Source organism: Carya illinoinensis, chromosome 1 (genome assembly GCF_018687715.1).
Source record: "Carya illinoinensis cultivar Pawnee chromosome 1, C.illinoinensisPawnee_v1, whole genome shotgun sequence".
NCBI classification, from domain to species: Eukaryota; Viridiplantae; Streptophyta; class Magnoliopsida; order Fagales; family Juglandaceae; genus Carya; species Carya illinoinensis.
The window spans coordinates 34,891,657-34,910,890 of NC_056752.1; positions in this window are offsets into that span (position 1 = coordinate 34,891,657).

Here is a 19,234-nt window from a genome sequence, read left to right on the forward strand (position 1 = left end):
TTAGAACAAGTATGCACACAATGTGTCCTAACACGTATATTCGAAGTAGTAAAAGGAAATGCCATCAAAATTTATTGAAAAAATTTGGTTGTAAGCAATTTTACATACCAATACATATACACATCCAACGAAATTGATCAGAGAGTCAGATTTTAATGAAAATAGTACCAATTAAAATTTTGAATATGAAGGCAGCAATATTGTTACGTAGATCGGTACGTAAATTTACTTGTACATAGCAAAACTCAAATTAATGAGCGACAGTGTGTGCATAAATTAGAATTGTAAGACTATCAGTCTAGATTAAAAAAAATCGACCAAACCGAATCGGACCAATAGTCTTATTAGTTGGTCTCAGGGTATAGTTTTTTTTGAAATCGACCATCAAGATACAGCACGTAGGATAAGGTTCAGCACGTATATCGAAACTCGACATGTAAGACGAGGCTTAACACGTAGAACAAGGCTCAACACGTAGATCGAGGCTCATACTTAAAGAAGAAGAAAGGAGCAGATATGCAGATATCACACCAGTAGCCCCTCCTATCGGGCCCTAAGGCCTCCTGCACGGGCCGTTAGCCTAAGGCCCAGCCCAAGGCCTTCTACACGGGCAATAAGCCCAAGGCCCACTTCATTCAGACCCTCGGTTCGACAAGCCTCAAATAGGCCTTCAATTACGGGAAGCCTTCATCGCCGGTGGTTACTCCAGCGACTTCTGGGCAGGCACAGAACGTGTCGATGGCCACAGACGAACTTTCTGATATGGGTGGGGAGCACCGAAGGCTACTGTTATGCTCTACACAAGTTGCGTTTGCTCCTGACTTCAAGGTGGTGGGTGACGCAGGCAGCTTGCCGGTGGCCCCTCTGGTCTCGACATCACAGAACCAACCGAGGGTAACTTTGGGTTACTCGGATTCAAGTGGGGCCCTCTCAAACATTCCCGCTGAAGCCGCAAGGGATGTACCCATTACCTAGGTCACTAATAGTTCACCGGTTGCAACTAATAGTTCATCGCTGCCAGAGATTGGGTCGCCGGCCTCCTTGCCTACTACGGTTGGCTTCTCTTCCTCAGGCCCAGCCACGAGGGAACACCCTGATGCTCCTCAACTTCTGTTAGGCCTCTCTGAGACCCTCTCTACGGTACTGTGCACTGATTTGGAAAAAGTGGACGACTCGTCCCTGGAAGTGGGGTCGTCAAATGACAGGGCACATTACGAGGAAGAACTACAGTTAGTTTGCAAGGAGTTGGATGCGGGTGATGTGCCTAGCCCTCTTTTCTCCTTGTAACCAGCAGCTTCTTGGGCTGACCTGCAACCAGATTGGGTCATTCAAAATGTCAACGATATGAGTCATTATTTGGGAATGTCCTGTGAAAGCTATGAGGATCAGCTACAAGCTCTACTCATTGCAATACAAACAGGTCATCCTTTACTCGCCAGATCAGCGGTCAAGAAGGATAGGGAGCTTAAGAGACTTGCCTGCTCCATCAATTATGATGCACGGGAAGGAAGTGCGACTACGGGACGACAAAAGGATAGGGTGAATCTTGGTGATTCATGAAGCCCAAGATTCTTTCTTGGAATGTTCATGGTTTGAATGACTCAAACAAGTGCCTCAGAATTAAGAATTTATTACGGGATTGGAAAGCAAATGTCATTTGTTTGCAGGAGATGAAATTAAAGCTTATTGATAGGCACATCATCAGAAGTCTATGGAATTGCTCTTATGCATGATGGACCACCCTAGCTTCAAAGGGTGCTCCAGGGGGTATCCTGGTTATATGGGATAAGAGAGCAATTAACTTTGTAGAGGAATGTGTAGGGCAATTTTCAATCGCTTGTTCTTTCACTAATGTGGATGATGGCTTTGGTTGGGGATTCGCAGGTGTTTACGGACCAAACGATGACAGCCATAGAAATATGCTCTAGGATGAGTTAGCGGGACTATGTAGTTGGTGGGATATCTCGTGGTGTATCGGGGGTGATTTCAACATCACTCGATTCCTGAGCGAGAGGTCGAGGGTTGCTAGCACGTGTACTGCTATGGCTGATTTCTCAGTCCCCTTGTTTGAGCTAGATTTGGTGGATCTTCCTCTAGTAGGAGGAGACTTCACTTGGTATAATGGAAGAGCTTGGTCGAGGTTGGATAGATTCATTGTTTCTCCCTCTTGGGAGACCCATTTCCCCTCTTTATGCCAAAAACGACTACCTCGGCTTTGCTCGGATCATTTTCTCATATTACTAGACAATGGCGACTTTCATAAGGGGAAGAGATGTTTTAAGTTTGAGAACATGTGGCTAAAGGTGGATGGATTCATTGAAAAAGTCAGTGAGTGGTGGGCTTCTTACTAGCTCACAGGCACTCTTAGCTTTGTTTTAGCTGGGAAGTTCAAAGCCTTGAAGAATGATCTAAGAAAATGGAACTTGGAAGTTTTGGGGAACAACGGGATAAACTTTTTTTGGAACTGTGGCAACTTGACGAGCAAGAGGCTGAAGGGGCATTATCAGTTGACGATAGGGATAGAAAAATGTCTGTAGTCACCAAGTTGGAAAAATTACTCTTATGGAGGAAATCTCATGGAAGCAAAAATCACGGGCTCTCTAGTTGAAGGAATGGGATAAGTGCACAAAGTTTTTTCATAGAGTTGCAAACTCTCATCGAAGAAACAACACCATAGAGGTTCTTCATGAGGAGGGCAGGGTACTAATGGATACAGATGCTATTAAGGATCACATTGTTCACTTTTATGATAAGCTTTTGACTAAGCAGTACCTATGGCGACCTAAGGTTGATGGTCTAGTTTTTGACTCCATAGATCACACAAGCGCGGTTTGGTTGGAGAGGCTATTTGAATAAGGCGAGTTGTTTGGCGTGCTAAAAAGTATGAACAAAGATAAAGCCCCCGGATCTGATCGCTTTCTAATGACTTTTTTTCACGGCTATTGAGACATTGTGAAAGAGGATCTTATGAAGGTTTTTGTGACGCCCCCAAATCCCCACGCCCGAACACGGGGAAAAACGAGACGTTCGGATGGTGACAACCCGGGTCACCATCCTATCGACGGGTGCCAAGTGTGTGCAAGGCAACATATGTGTACAAAGAAACACGCAACGGATAACGAAAGTCATAACTAAGTACCAGAATTTTTCTTAACGTAATACAAGCTGTTTAAAACATACATAAATAAAACATTACAAAAACTCAAATACAGTTTTAAAACAAACTATAAAGCATAACTTCGACATCAAAACTCAGCGGAGCCGCATCCTCGGGCTCAACCTCCTCCTCCTCCTCGAATCCTGCACCAAAATTTACGGAACCAAAAATGGTACCGCAGGTAAGCAAAACCCAGACACTACCAGATAAAAACACATAGAACTCAAACAATATGCATGAAACATGCCCAATGCACAAAGCTCATAAAGCATAGTTTTCCACACACGCCAAAAAACCCATTTGGCCCAAAAACACGTCCTTTCCGAAAAACACGCCAAAAGTCACATTTGGCCTTTATCCGACTCAAACCATTATCCATATTAACCGTATGCACCATGACCTCCCCTAGGGGTCATCCGCACACCCTGGCTCCAGTGCCACATCGCAGAGTGCCACACCGCAGAGTACCACCACGCATGTGACACCTAACGAGCGATGCCCAGTTCCGTGCCCCCCACGTTCGTAGCCAAGCATCCTCTAGCCCTCACCAGCGAAGGGTCACGGAGTCGGTGCGTAGAGCGATGCCTGGTTCCGCGCCCGGCGCGTTCGTAGCCAAGCAACCCCTAGCCCCCGCTCCCGTTGTCTAGCGACAACTCAGGGGACATCACTCAGTTTATTCCGCTCCCGAGTGACCAGAGGAGCTCCACCGGGATAATACCTCATCTCGGCTTGGGGTCGTGATACACACGCACCCGTAAGACCACTTACGCCAATACATAGGCTTTTCACACATAAACAAAATCACACGTGCATACACCATGTAATGCCATATCAATGCATAATAAAATAATCCAACACCATAAAACAATAAAACAAGCAACTCTGTCCTCCATCCATCCGACCCCCGAACTCCTCGGACTCAGTCCGGAATCAACCAACCAGCAGAATTAATTAATTGAAAGAGCAATATATATTTAAATCTAAAAATAGGGTTTGAAAAATACTTACAGCGCTATATGGTACTTTTAGAAAGCTTGCGGCGTTGCAAACGGCGGAAGAAAAGTAACGTAACAGTGTAATTTACACTGTTGCCGTGGGTAATAAATTACCCATTTTTGAACGGGGACAAACCAAGGTACGAAATTGATAGGGAATGGTCTTGAGATATTTATGAAGCTAAAGGAAATGAGTTTTGGCCGTGGGTGGTGGTGGAAATGGCGGTCGAAGGCCAAAAAGGGGTTGAACGGAGTTGAGCTCGTGGGAGCTGCTCCGGCAACGGATCGAGGCCGGAAATGAGTGGTTTAGGTCAGCAAGAGGTAGGGGAAGAAGCTATGAAAAGATGGTGGCCGGAGGTGGTGCGACGGCGCCTGAATCGGTGAAAAACCGTATGGCTTGGAGGAGCTCGTGGTGGCTAACGGTGGCTCGGATGGAGGTGAAACTTGGTGGGGATGTTCACCGGTGAGAGGGGAAGAAAACTGGGTGGGTGGTGTAGGCCACGCCGCCGGTGAGCGGCGATTCTGGGCTGCGAAAGCAACCTGCGACAGGGCCAAAAATAGAGCAGGTGCAACGACTTCCGGCGGCTCTCGAAAGCTAACGGCTGGTCCGATGGCTCTGAAAATTGGTAGGGATGATCTCTGATGGAAGGGGAAGAGAATGGTGGTGACGGTGCACCAAACGGTGGCCGGACGGCGGAGAACTGGCTGGTCAAAGTGGCGGCAACGGGAATGAGAAAAAGGGGCAGCTGGGTGTACGTGGGAGAGAAAGGAGAAGAAAGAAGAAGAAAAGAAAGAAAAAGAAAGAAAAAGAAGGAAAAAGAAAAGGAAAAAGGGAAAAAGAAAAAGAGGAAAGAAAAGAAATGAGGTCCAATCCTCACTCCGAAGACCAAAAACCGATCCGCCGAAAACGATATTAAAAACCGTAAAAAGACTAAAATAAAGTAGACACAACATCAAATAAATTAAAAACCAAATTAAAATACCTTAATTTAAAATAAATAAACTAATATATTAATTAAATTAAAAACACACCTTCAGTGAAAATACACGCAAAAGCAGGTCATCACATCCTCCCCCCTTAAAAATAAATTTCGTCCTCGAAATTTGCAAGATCAACCATCAGCGCCAAACGAATACAAGATACAATTCCGAACATATTTGAGAGATACATGTCATCGACAAGTCCCAACAAATCCAATGGTTATTAACTTCACACCATAAATTGCTAATATCGACGACGCCTTTACTTTACCTTCCGAATTTTCATCCTATTCCAACCTTGGTAACCTAATAGCCACTTCCCGAAATTAACCATCAATAAATAAAATTTGCACGACCAAAAGATTAATCTCCCATTAAAACTTCGAATCACTACTAATTCTTCAAAATCAACACAAAATTTGAACTCCTAAGAATCTCTAAAAATCATGCTTTCGCGCGCACTCTGATAACTCACCAAAATACATAAAAGCTATATCCTCAAAAATTAATATCATGAAGTATAAGCTCAATCCACACCTAATAACAAGAAAACCTTTACCACTTTTCAATAGAAAATCATATACTTCCAAAAACCACAAATCTCCACTCATTCCTCAGTTGGCCATCGCTGCCCTAAACGAAAACCAACATTCCGCAAAAATACATATATTGATTGATGATAGAAACCAGTACTAATCAACCTTCAGGCCCAATTTGAAAACACATAATATCATCCCAAAATACACCTGTCTCCTCTAAAGATAAGGAACATCTCCAAAAGGCCCAAGTCATTCCCAGCAAACCAACAAGAGCGCCTATAACCTCTATCCGATATCCCACACTTCAAGCTCATTTCCAATATTTTGAATAACATCTAATCTTGCAATAACTAACTCACTATAAACTACCATTGACTTCACCTAGACATAATCAAAACGCTCTTGGTAACTCACCCACCTACTTGTACTCTCAAAAACTATAGTTTTTAGCACAACTAATTCTTTCACTAGCACTTCTCAGATAAATCTCAAGACAGGTCATATTGTTTAAATCTTCAATCCATCAATACTATTAAACAACATTCAATGATCCTACTGCTTTATTACTTCATACATATGATCATGCTACCCACCTTTGATGCATAAGTTTCAACTTCCAAGATTTATTACTTCATACACCACATATGGTGGCCTAACGATCTCTTTCCAAGTTAAATAACCATATCCCCAATTCTCCCAACTGGATACTTGATCTCCAAAGAAAAGTATAGCCTCACCAATTTAAATTCTTATGACTTTAAGTCGCAATTAATTCTTGAAGATAGTCTCAACAATTAATACCAACCATCACTCCAATTGGTAACCCACTTCAATTGTACACTCCGATCAACTCACCAAGAACTCGAAGTTATGATCTATTGAATTTAATACTATAACATCTAATCCACTTCAGTACTCACCAAAGCCACTTCTCTCAACCCAAAAAGAGACTAGGATTTGTACTCTCCGAAATCCATACACTCTCACCACCACTATAAATGGATCTCATGTACCCTTAGCTAAGATCAATAATCATTCTAACGTGTAAGTGATCCATCACTTCCATTTCCAACATCCGTACCTTATCCTCAAAATAAACAAAAAATTCATTTTCCAAAACCTGCATCATCTATTATCCTCAACTCGGTATGAATCAATCCTAAAACCTGTCACTATAACCTCGAGCTATAACAATTATTGCCAACCAACATTCCATTGAGTAGCACGTTTCGACTGAACACTCCAATCGATTCACCACTATCACGTGTCGATCTCATACGTCCTTAGCCGAAACCAATAGTCATTCCAACACACAAATAGTCCATTACTACTATTTCCATCATCTCGACTTATATCCGCAAATCAACATGAATCATTCCTATATTTGCTTAACTTATACCCTTAACATCAGCAAATAGCTATCGCTTAAAGCTTTATACTGAAAATGATCTTAAACCTACTAATAATCCGTTCCTAAAAGTCTCCAGAACATGAGGTCTCAACTTCAGTCGAATTCAATACCAACAATTAAACTATTGTTTCCAAAACCTCGATGGATCTATTTCTTCCGAACTGATAAAAATCATTTCCTAAAATCTATTACTACAACCTCGAGTTAACAATAATCATTTTCTAAACTAGCTCGATATCTTCAATCCTCAAAGAAATACACGAAATAGATCATTATCGCCAATCCTCAAAGAAATCTACTCTAGAAAATTTTCATATCAATAACTCAACTCTAATCAACCCCATTTTAATGGTTACAAACTAATCACTCACTAGAGTAGATCAAGCTACAGCACTAAGTCTGTAAAACTAAGAACTCAACTCTTATAATAAATCAGTCCTTCAACTCTGCAATTCTAAAACCTTAAATCAAATAAGAATCATCTTTCGGAACTTCTAAGATCAAAGAACTTACATCTCTTAATAGAACAATCGACTCTCAAATCTTTCAAATTCTAAAACATTAATAGATAATAAATCATTTTCTGAAATTCTCAATATTGGTGGCTTTAATCCAAAACATTCACCTTAAAAGCTTGTAAAATCTAAAGCCAAAATTGCCACCAAATTATTCATCCGAATCACGAAATCTAAAACTCGAAATTTAATCATCACCCTCCAAAGCTTGTCGAACCTAACACCTTAATTACCATAAACTTATTTTCCTAAAATCTATAAGGCTCCAAACTTTAAAACTTTGCTGAAATTTCATAAAATCTAACATCGAAATTTGTTGAACTTACAACTTACTACATTATAGACTATTTCATAAACTCCACGGAACCAAAGAACTCAATTATTCTACTTCCCTAAAAGATCACCCAGATCATGCCACTCTCTCTAAGCCTCGATAATAAAAACAAACCACACAAGGCGTTCATCACTAAAGATTAGATTAGACCCCTATCTGCGATGACTCCAGCATTTTGAGTCTCCGCAGCCTCGCCTCCCACGGTACCAAGAGTCACTACGTACATTCGAGCCCGAGCTAAATGCCTCTGATTAGTTCTACCACTGCGACGAGCTCTACGGCTTTCTTGAACTCGACTAGGGCACTCACGAGCAAGATGCCCCGTCTAACCGCATTCAAAATATTGGTTACTACCCAGACGACACTCGCCTCCGTGAGCTCTATTACTTCTTCCACAAACTGGCACTCGTCCTCCCATACGCACTCTCGAGGCTGCTTGTGGTCGAGTTCCGGTCCGCTGAACAAACTTTTGAGGCGAACCCGAACTACTTCCTTCACCAGTAAAACTCCACCTCTATTGTCCTGGAGGGGAGCCCATACTCAGATTATTCTCTCGCTCTATAAGGGTGGCCACATCCACTAACTCCTGAAAGGTGGATATCCGGTGGCTGACCACCATTTTGCATATATCTGGTCGCAAACCTTAAATAAAATTCCCTTAAACATATCCTCAAAGTTCGTTGAACCTACACTCTCCTATCCTATAGCCTCACTACATAAATTCTACAAAATCTTGACTTCAATCATCTTAAGCGACTTAAAGCTAATTCCTCTCCTCATTGCTACGTGAGTTCCCACATTACAAAGATTGCCTAAACCATGACATTCCCTTCAGACCTCAACATCATACAAGCAAACCACATCGCTAAAAAAATTTCAAGCCTACTACACTAAATGTTCATGCCTAATAATAGTATCCTCGATTATACCGCCTTCCTGCCACAACACAACCTTTGACCCCCTTTAAGAAAAACAAATAAAACCAACAACATAAAACCAAAAACACAAAACCACATGGCAAGCAACGAAAGAAACCAGCATGCAACAACACAACTAAATAAATAAAAACAAGCAAACAAGCTCAAACAAATAAAACAAATAAAACATGTTAAATAGCAACTTTACTTAAAATAAATTTTAAAACACAACTTTAAAAACATTCTGGTACTACCTACAGAACATGTGGTTTTACCCAGAGCCAAACCGCTCTGATACCACCTGTGACGCCCCCAAATCCCCACGCCCGAACATGGGGAAAAACGAGACGTTCGGATGGTGACAACCCGGGTCACCATCCTATCGACGGGTGCCAAGTGTGTGCAAGGCAACATATGTGTACAAAGAAACACGCAACGGATAACGAAAGTCATAACTAAGTACCAGAATTTTTCTTAACGTAATACAAGCTGTTTAAAACATACATAAATAAAACATTACAAAAACCCAAATACAGTTTTAAAACAAACTATAAAGCATAACTTCGACATCAAAACTCCGGCGGAGCCGCATCCTCGGGCTCAGCCTCCTCCTCCTCCTCGAATCCTGCACCAAAATCTACGGAACCAAAATTGGTACCGCAGGTAAGCAAAACTCAGACACTACCAGATAAAAACACATAGAACTCAAACAATATGCATGAAACATGCCCAATGCACAAAGCCCATAAAGCATAGTTTTCCACACACGCCAAAAAACCCATTTGGCCCAAAAACACGTCCTTTCCGAAAAACACGCCAAAAGTCACATTTGGCCTTTATCCGACTCAAACCATTATCCATATTAACCGTATGCACCATGACCTCCCCTAGGGGTCATCCGCACACCTTGGCTCCAGTGCCACACCGCAGAGTACCACCACGCATGTGACACCTAACGAGCGATGCCCAGTTCCGTGCCCCGCACGTTCGTAGCCAAGCATCCTCTAGCCCTCACCAGCGAAGGGCCACGGAGTCGGTGCGTAGAGCGATGCCCGGTTCCGCGCCCGGCGCGTTCGTAGCCAAGCAACCCCTAGCCCCCGCTCCCGTTGTCTAGCGACAACTCAGGGGACATCACTCAGTTTATTCCGCTCCCGAGTGACCAGAGGAGCTCCACCGGGATAATACCCCATCTCGGCTTGGGGTCGTGATACACACGCACCCGTAAGACCACTTACGCCAATACACAGGCTTTTCACACATAAACAAAATCACACGTGCATGCACCATGTAATGCCATATCAATGCATAATAAAATAATCCAACACCATAAAACAATAAAACAAGCAACTCCGTCCTCCATCCATCCGACCCCCGAACTCCTCGGACTCAGTCCGGAATCAACCAACCAGCAGGATTAATTAATTGAAAGAACAATATATATTTAAATCTAAAAATAGGGTTTGAAAAATACTTACAGCGTTATATGGTACTTTTAGAAAGCTTGCGGCGTTGCAAACGGCGGAAGAAAAGTAACGTAACAGTGTAATTTACACTGTTGCCGTGGGTAATAAATTACCCATTTTTGAACGGAGACAAACCAATGTACGAAATTGATAGGGAATGGTCTTGAGATATTTATGAAGCTAAAGGAAATGAGTTTTGGCCGTGGGTGGTGGTGGAAATGGCGGTCGAAGGCCAAAAAGGGGCTGAACGGAGTTGAGCTCGTGGGAGCTGCTCCGGCAACGGATCGAGGTCGGAAATGAGTGGTTTAGGTCGGCAAGAGGTAGGGGAAGAAGCTGTGAAAAAATGGTGGCCGGAGGTGGTGCGACGACGCCGGAATCGGTGAAAAACCGTATGGCTTGGAGGAGCTCGTGGTGGCTAACGGTGGCTCGGATGGAGGTGAAACTTGGTGGGGATGTTCACCGGTGAAAGGGGAAGAAAACTGGGTGGGTGGTGTAGGCCACGCCGCCGGCAAGCGGCGGTTCTGGGCTGCGAAAGCAACCGGCGACAGGGCCAAAAACAGAGTAGGTGCAGCGACTTCCGGCGGCTCTCGAAAGCTAACGGCTTGTCCGATGGCTCTGAAAATTGGTGGGGATGATCTCTGGTGGAAGGGGAAGAGAATGGTGATGACGGTGCACCAAACGGTGGTCGGACGGCAGAGAACTGGCCGGTCAAAGTGGCAGCAACGGGAATGAGAAAAAGGGGCAGCTGGGTGTACGTGGGAGAGAAAGGAGAAGAAAGAAGAAGAAAAGAAAGAAAAGGAAAGAAAAAGAAGGAAAAAGAAAAGGAAAAAGGGAAAAAGAAAAAGAGGAAAGAAAAGAAATGAGGTCCAATCCTCACTCCGAAGACCAAAAACCGATCCGCCGAAAACGATATTAAAATTCGAGAAGAGCCTTAATGTCTCTTTTATCGCCCTTATCCCCGAGCGGGCGAGGTCAGTGGACGTTAATGACTTCCGCCCCATAAGCTTTGTAAGTGGAACTTACAAAATCATCTCTAAAGTTTTAGCAAAGCAATTGAGTGAGGTCATGGGGAAGATCATCTTGAAGTCTCAAAATGCCTTTGTAAAAAGAAGGCAAATTTTAGACTTGGTCCTCATTGCCAATGAATGCTTGGAGAGCAAAATTAGAGCCGATATTTCAGGTATCTTGTGTAAATTGGACATGGAAACTGCATTTGACCATGTGAATTGGGATTTCCTGTTATATATCCTTGGCAGGTACGCTTTTGGAGAAAGATGGTGTCAATGGATAAAGTATTATATCACAACAGTCAGATTCTCTGTCTTGGTAAACGACACTCTTGAAGGCTTCTTCAACATCTTTCGAGGCTTGCGACAGGGGGATCCACTATCCCCACTCTTATTCATCCTTGTCATGGACGTGCTAAGTAGAATGATGGATAAGGCGGTGGATGAGGGTTTCATCTCAAGGTACTCGATGGGTGTTCCTACCCATGGAAGTTTGATGGTTTCCCAACTTCTCTTTGCCGATAATACGCTGATTTTCTGTGACCCGAATTTGGATCATATTTGCTCCCTTAGAGCACTTCTACTTTGTTTTGAAGCTGCTTCTGGCCTCAAGGTGAATTTGTCTAAGTCGGAAGTAGTTACCGTCGGCTCGGTCAACAACTTAAGGGAGATGGCTGCTATCTTGGAATGCAAGGTCACATCCTTGCCAATGAAGTACCTCGGACTCTTTTTGGGAGCCCCTCATAACTCGAAGGTAATGTGGGAATGGATTGTTGAGAAAATTGAAGGCAAACTGGTGGGATGGAAGTGAATTCACTTGTCTAAGAGCAGGAGAATCACGCTTATTAAGAGTATGTTATCTAATCTCCTAACGTATTTTTTCTCGTTATTTCTAGTGCCTGCAGGGGTGTCAAATAGACTGGAAAAGATCTTCCGTGATTTTTTATAAGGAGAGCTAGAGGATAGAAAGAAATTCTATTTGATCAAATGGGATAAAGTATGCACCTCGTTGTCTTGCGGCGGGTTGGGCCTAAGAAATTTGAGAACTTTCAACAAGGCACTTCTCGGCAAATGGTTATGGAGATATCATCTTGAAGGAGATGCTCTTTGGAAAAATATTTTAGAGGCCAAATATGAGAGTGTCTGGGGAGCTTGGTGCTCTAATGAAGTCAGAGGCACTTATGGCGTGGAAGTATGGAAACTTATCCCGAATGGCTGGGATGACTTTCTCGGCAATGGCAGGTTCAAGGTGGGAAGGGGCACACAGATCAAGTTTTGGAATAATATTTGGCAGGGATGTGGCCTTGAAAAATGTTTTTCCCTCTCTTTATAGGATTGCGTTGGATCAAGGGTCCTCAGTGTCTGATAATATGTGCAATAATACTGATTCCATTACTTGGTCAGTTAGATTCACTAGAGTTGCACATGATTAGGAGATGTGAGGCATCACTGATTTTTTTTCTTGTGTTATATGCGCTGAAGCTAAGGGGAGAAATGGAGGACAGATTACTCTAGATAGGTACAAGGAGCAAGAAATTTTCAGTTTGTTCTTATCACAAAACTTTGTCGACCTACTCCTTCATTGACTTCCCTTGGAAGAGCATTTGGAGGAGCAAGGTTCCCCTCAAAGTTGTTTTCTTTGGCTAGGTGGCCTCTCACGATAAAATCTTAACAATTGACAAGTTAAGAAAGCATTGACTCTATGTAATGGATTGGTGCTATATGTGTAAATGCAACGGCGAATGAGCGGATCACATTCTTCTTCATTGCGAAATAGTTAAGGTACTATGGGATGCAATATTCTTGAGGCTTGGTATTGCATAGGTCATGCCTAAAAGGGTGAGAGATCTTTTGTCTTGTTGGCGAGGGATTCGGGGCAATCGCCAGATCAATACTGTATGAAAGATGGTATCCTTATGTTTAATGTCGTGCACATGGATCGAAAGAAATGGCCGATGTTTTGAGGATAGGGAATGCTTTATGGATAGTTTTAGGGATTTTTCCTTTCATATTTTGTTGCTTGGGCTTCTTTTATTGTATAGAATGGAACGAGTCTTAATGTTTTGTATACTACTATCAGTAGCACGTAGTGTGGTAACTTGGCTCTTCTATGTATACTTCCTGTGTACTCAGATTTTACCTATTTACATGGATCAATAAACTTTTTACTTATAAAAAAAACAAACTATAATTTTTTTTATATCATTGAGAATTTGCAAATGAGAGAGAGAGAGAGAGAGAGAGAGAGAGAGAGAGAGAGAGAGAGAGAGAGAGAGAGAGAGAGAGAGAGAGCTATTGCGTTTGTAAAACAAGGGAGGGAACACAGGGGGAGATGGAAGTTTGCAGGAATTGGGATGACTGAAACATTTCTTAGAATTTGTAGAAATTGGGTTCTTTGTGTGCCCTAAAGAAAATCGCTCTGTCGAATCCCTGTATCCCATCGACATCCCTCAAAATCTGAGAAAAATCTTCCCTCAATACCATCCCTAAAAATCCTGCAGAATCACTCTTTGTGAAGCTTGTATTCTCGTTTACTCTAATTACTTCTCACTTCACGAAGTAGCTCTAATTGTGGACAAACATACAGAGATTGAGACCCAGTGCGACCTTTGCTTTCCTTCATTTATTTTCCATTCTTCGCTTTCAGATCTCAAATAAGGAAATCGAAAAAGAAAAAAGAACCAAATCCAAGAATCCACAACACTTAACCGAAGAAATAGAAAACTAAAGGAAAATACTTAGATTAGATACCCATTTTCGTTTGTGGTTTTGCTTCAGCTTGATAAGTTTCACTTTTTTGGTTGTTAGTTTGAGTCCATTTTTCGAGGACATTGAATGATTGAAAGTTTTGTGTTCACTATAAAGGGTGACTTCTGAATTGGGGTTAGAGGGAGAGAGAGAGAGAGAGAGAGAGAGAGAGAGAGAGAGAGAGAGAGAGAGAGAGAGAGAGAGAGAGAGAGAGAGAGAGAGAGAGAGAGAGAGAGAGAGAGAGAGAGAGAGAGAGAGAGGAAAATTGGTTAGATAAGGACTAATTCAAGATTTAGGAGGTTGGGTAAAAGGCACATTTTGAAAAAATAAAATACGATAAATTCACTTTAGCCTGATGTGTGGTGTTGAAGAAACAAGGACCTACGAGTAGAATTACTCTTTTTTAAATAAGCAAATATATTATTTATATTAGGAGGTTGGGTAAAAGGCACGTTTTGAAAAAATAAAATAAGATAAATCCACTTTAGCCTGACGTGTGGTGTTGAAGAAACAAGGACCTACGAGTAGAATTACTCTTTTTTAAATAAGCAAATATATCATTTATATAAGATGAGATACATAAAAGTAGATGAGATTTTCTAACAAAAATTTTATTAATGTTATAAACTATCTTGAATTGTATGACCACATTTAGCTAGCCGTCAAATGCATAGTGTATAGTGCTAGCATAGTGAGCTAGCCGTCAAATATATAGTGCTAGTCGTCAAAAACATAGTCTCTGTTTTTGACGATATACAATATACAAATCAATAAGAGAATCTCCTCTCTCGTTCTCTCTCAATCTCTTGAAACTCTCTATTTTTCATTGAGTTCATAACACGTTATCAGCATGAATTGCTTTATTTTTTCCTCTACCTCTCTCTTCTCTCTCCTCTGTCTTGCTCTCTCTCAATTCTGTGTGACTTCGCTCTTCGATCACGTTTTGTAGTCTTAGATCTCTCTATCTAGAGAGATCCATGATCTATAGCTTCTAATCTACTCGAGAGCGAGTCTACGAATCAATTGAATCAATTGCTTTGCTCACTTTCCGCAAAGCAGTTTTCCAGGTTTGCATATCCTCTTTGACAATCTTGGAATCTTTTTCAAGCTCAGCAAAAGCTTTTGCAAAACTATCTGTTTGGTCTCGTACATGAGAGGGACTCACATGGTAGAAAATTGGAAAGACAGTCAGCCCCGTCGTTTCCATGCATTCAACAATCTTGGCAAGCTCGGTGACGATGAGTTTGGCCACATGCTTGCCGGGATCCTGGACCAAAACGGGATCTTCGGTGACGGAATTAACTTCCGAGATCGACGTCGGAAAACAAGATCCATGATGAGGATCTAATAAGTTCAAGGTTGAGCTCCTCGAACCGGAGGAGCATGTCGGCGCTGGGATTTGCACAGGAGCACGCCGAAGATCTTGAAGCTCGATGGTGCAATCAAAGCCACCTTCTATTGCGGCATTTGCAGCTGTTGCACGCAGGAGATCTTGACTTTGCAGCCCCACTTTCTTGACTTTGGAGGGAGGTGGCTGTCTTTGTTGAAGATATTGTGCAGCACCTTTGTTTGAATGTAGACAAAGGTGAGGTAGGCAGCCCCACCTTCTAGATGCCACGTTGCAAGCACTTGAGGGCATTGTGGGCAAAGAGAAACTTGTGGTGTCTACCTCAACCTCACTTCTCCACACTGTCGTTGATCTAGTCAATGAGACTAAGCTGGACAAGGACATCAAATCATGACTTGCTTTTACAGCTCAAAAGGTTCTCGAAGTGAATGCATTGGCCATGGGAGATTAGCTAAGATAGAAGGCCTATAACCACTTCCTGACTTGGTCAATGCGGCCAATGACTTGGCTAATATAATAAAAGCTTGAGGATGGGCTTGGCACCATGGGAGACATATTCACGTCATCCTGAAAAAATATATATATATATATTTAGAGTTTTTCAAATCAAAAAGCAAAGTTTTTTTTTTCTTTCTTTTTCATTTTGGACGGATTTACTTTTAGAAACATATGGGACCCTTACTATTTTTGTTTTTTTGTTTTTACTCAAACAACTTGCGAGGAATAGAAAGCAGGTGGGAGGAATAAAGCATTTGGTTACGTTGGAGGATTAAAGTCAACAGCTATCACAGGTATTATTTGATAAATTATTGAATCCGAGATCACAGGTATCACCTCAGCATTTGGTTACAAGTTTGATAAATTCTATGTTTATTTACATAGTTTAGATACAAGTTTTATTTATTCTTTTATACTTGTTATAAATTATTGATGATATGTACTTGTACCAAAAGCTCATTATGATTTATGCACCTGAAGTTGCATAATTGAAATTGTGGAAAGAATATATATTTGAATGAAAGTCTCGAGTATGCTCCTGAAGTAGTAATATGAAATGCAAACGTTTACAATATATTCTAAATTTGTATCAGGTCTTTCAGTGACTGAGCAAAATAATGAGCTTTTGATAAGAATCATTAGTCACGTCTTACTAGTTCTACATCATTCCCTGAAGTGAATGATAATGGATTTATATCATTTTATTCCCTGAAGTGAAAAGAATGATGCGTTTTATTCAAAGAAACTAAGAGATTGGACGTGATAATTAATATCTTTTCGGGCCAAAAGCTCGTATTGGAAAAGCTGTAAGCTTTCTCTTTAAGATGATATTATACAAATTATTGAATCAAATATTATGATAGATTAAAAGGTGATATGATTCAAAATATTTGTACCTTTTCATGGTTATCTTGATCATCCAAAATCAATTACGATAAGTCGAATTATTTTCATATGGACGTCCATAAAAGAACCAGAAGATTCTTTTACTATAAAGTCTTACCACCAGAAGTGGAAAGAAAAATTTGCCAGAAGCAAATAAGATGAAATAATTCGATGTTATCTTGATTATCATATGTGAATCAGAAGTTCAGATGATAATTAAATTTTGGATGCAATAAGATAAAAATGTCTCATATTCTAACTGCTAAAATCTCAGCGATGATTGAAGTCCCTGTAGGACAATTAAGAAATTCAGCAGTCTGAAAGCATGTGAGACCTATTGATACAAAAGGTACTGCATCTCAAAAGAGAAAGGCACAAATAATTTGGTGCTCCTGAAGAGGCCATACCTACAAAACAAGCAATAAAGTCCATCGAAATTCTCTGTATAAAATTCTCCTATATAAACTCTTGAAGAATGCCTCTTGAAGAGATTTTTCATGAAAATGTCTTCCCTTGAAGAGGGACAGGTACCTGAAAATAACGAGATCTCGTTACATTTCATGAATAATGGAGAAATTATGGATAGAAATAAAATCGTTGTCGACAACGTATTTCCATATGAGATGGCAATTGACATTACCAGAAGTAATGATGAAAGTGAATCAAGAATCGTCGAAGAATACAACGTAAAATATTGGCCAAATTTGAAAGAAATAATTTCTGCAGAATTGATTCACTAATAAAATATGATGCATCGGGACTTATAATCTAAACACCTAAAGAGGTGATACTTGTTGAATGTCAGTGGGTATTTATAGAAAGGAAATAAAAATATGATATATAAATCACGAGTCAGTTTCTCAATTCTTGCAGAATTGATATCACTAAGTAAAATGTGATAAATATGGACTTGAAGTCTAAACACCTAAAGAGGTGATTTTTGTTAAATATCAGTGGATATTTATATACATGATATAAAAAGACTGAAACTTTTAATATGAAAATGTGATATAGAAATCACAAGTTAGTTTCTCGAATAAACAATATTGATATGATTTTAAAGTGGTTGAAATCATATTGAAATTTTTATTAGCTTGAAAGTTACTGAGAGTTTGGATATGCATGATTAATTGCATATTTATATGGATCATTGGATCATGATATATATATGAAAATCCCTGAAGGATAGAAAATGTATGAAACTTCTAATATGAATACATCTGGAAATATGTATTCTATCAAATTTCAAAGATCCTTATATGATCTAAAGCAATCCAAATGCAAATGGAAACAAGCTATTATTGCAGTTTATGGATATGATTTAAATATCATTGAGGATCCAGAAGAGCTCATGAAAACTGCACATATTTGAAATATAAATCTGAAACCCTTGCGGCTTCAAGGAGAAGATGGATGATATTATTAGTCATGAAATACCATCTTTTAATACAATTAATATTTCAGATTCATATTATGAGTTTGATATGAAGTGTGCATTATTAAAGAAGAAATAAAAGGGAGCACACAGAACATCTACCAAAAGATAAAAACACAAATATGAATATTTGTGAAATATTATTTTATTATCTTGAAGTAAAAATTACAGAAATTTGAGGCACTTTGCCTCATTCTTCAAATGCTCTTGTTCTTCAAGAATCTGCATGGCATTCCTATCTAAAGGGGTGGGCAATCGAAAAGAAGATTTAAACAAGGATTTTAAATTCCTATTCTCTTGCTTTATTGATTCTATCTTCATGTTAGACTTCAGAAGAAGTCGTTGAAGTATAGCAATATTCTCGTGGAGTTTGTCAACTCTACAAGTTCTGGATTGCAGTTGCTGAGAAAATGCGACAATGGATGATAAGTATCGGGTACCGAGACTCACAAGCTCATAGATAGCTTCATTATCTGACCTATGAGTCAGATCATTATATTGCATGATAGCACCTGTGGTAGAAGCAGGAACAACTGATGAACGAGGTGCAGAGTACCTCATATATTGGCCATGAGAAGATCGATGAGCCATTGTAAGATAAGAATGCAGAAAGAGATTGTAGAGTAAAAATGCAGTATGATTACATAAAAGTGAAGAAGATGAGATGCGAATGAAGATGAACTGAATATTTCTTTTATAGAGAAAATTATGATACAACATCTCTCGTGAAGCAAGAGAAAAGAGACGAAATATAGTTTCATAGTTCTGCGGTGCCTGACAGCACGCTTGACAGCTGTGGCGCCTGACAGCACGCCTGACACCTACAGAGGAGTTGAAAATCTGCGGTGCTTGATGAATTCTCCACTAACTGTGTTATTTACAAGAACTCCAGAAGAGCACAACTCCAGAAGAGTAGTGATGAGCAGAAAGATCCAGTTGTGATTATTTTATCAACATGGATCAAGTCCACAGTTAGTTGGATGTACAGATGCGGATTATCT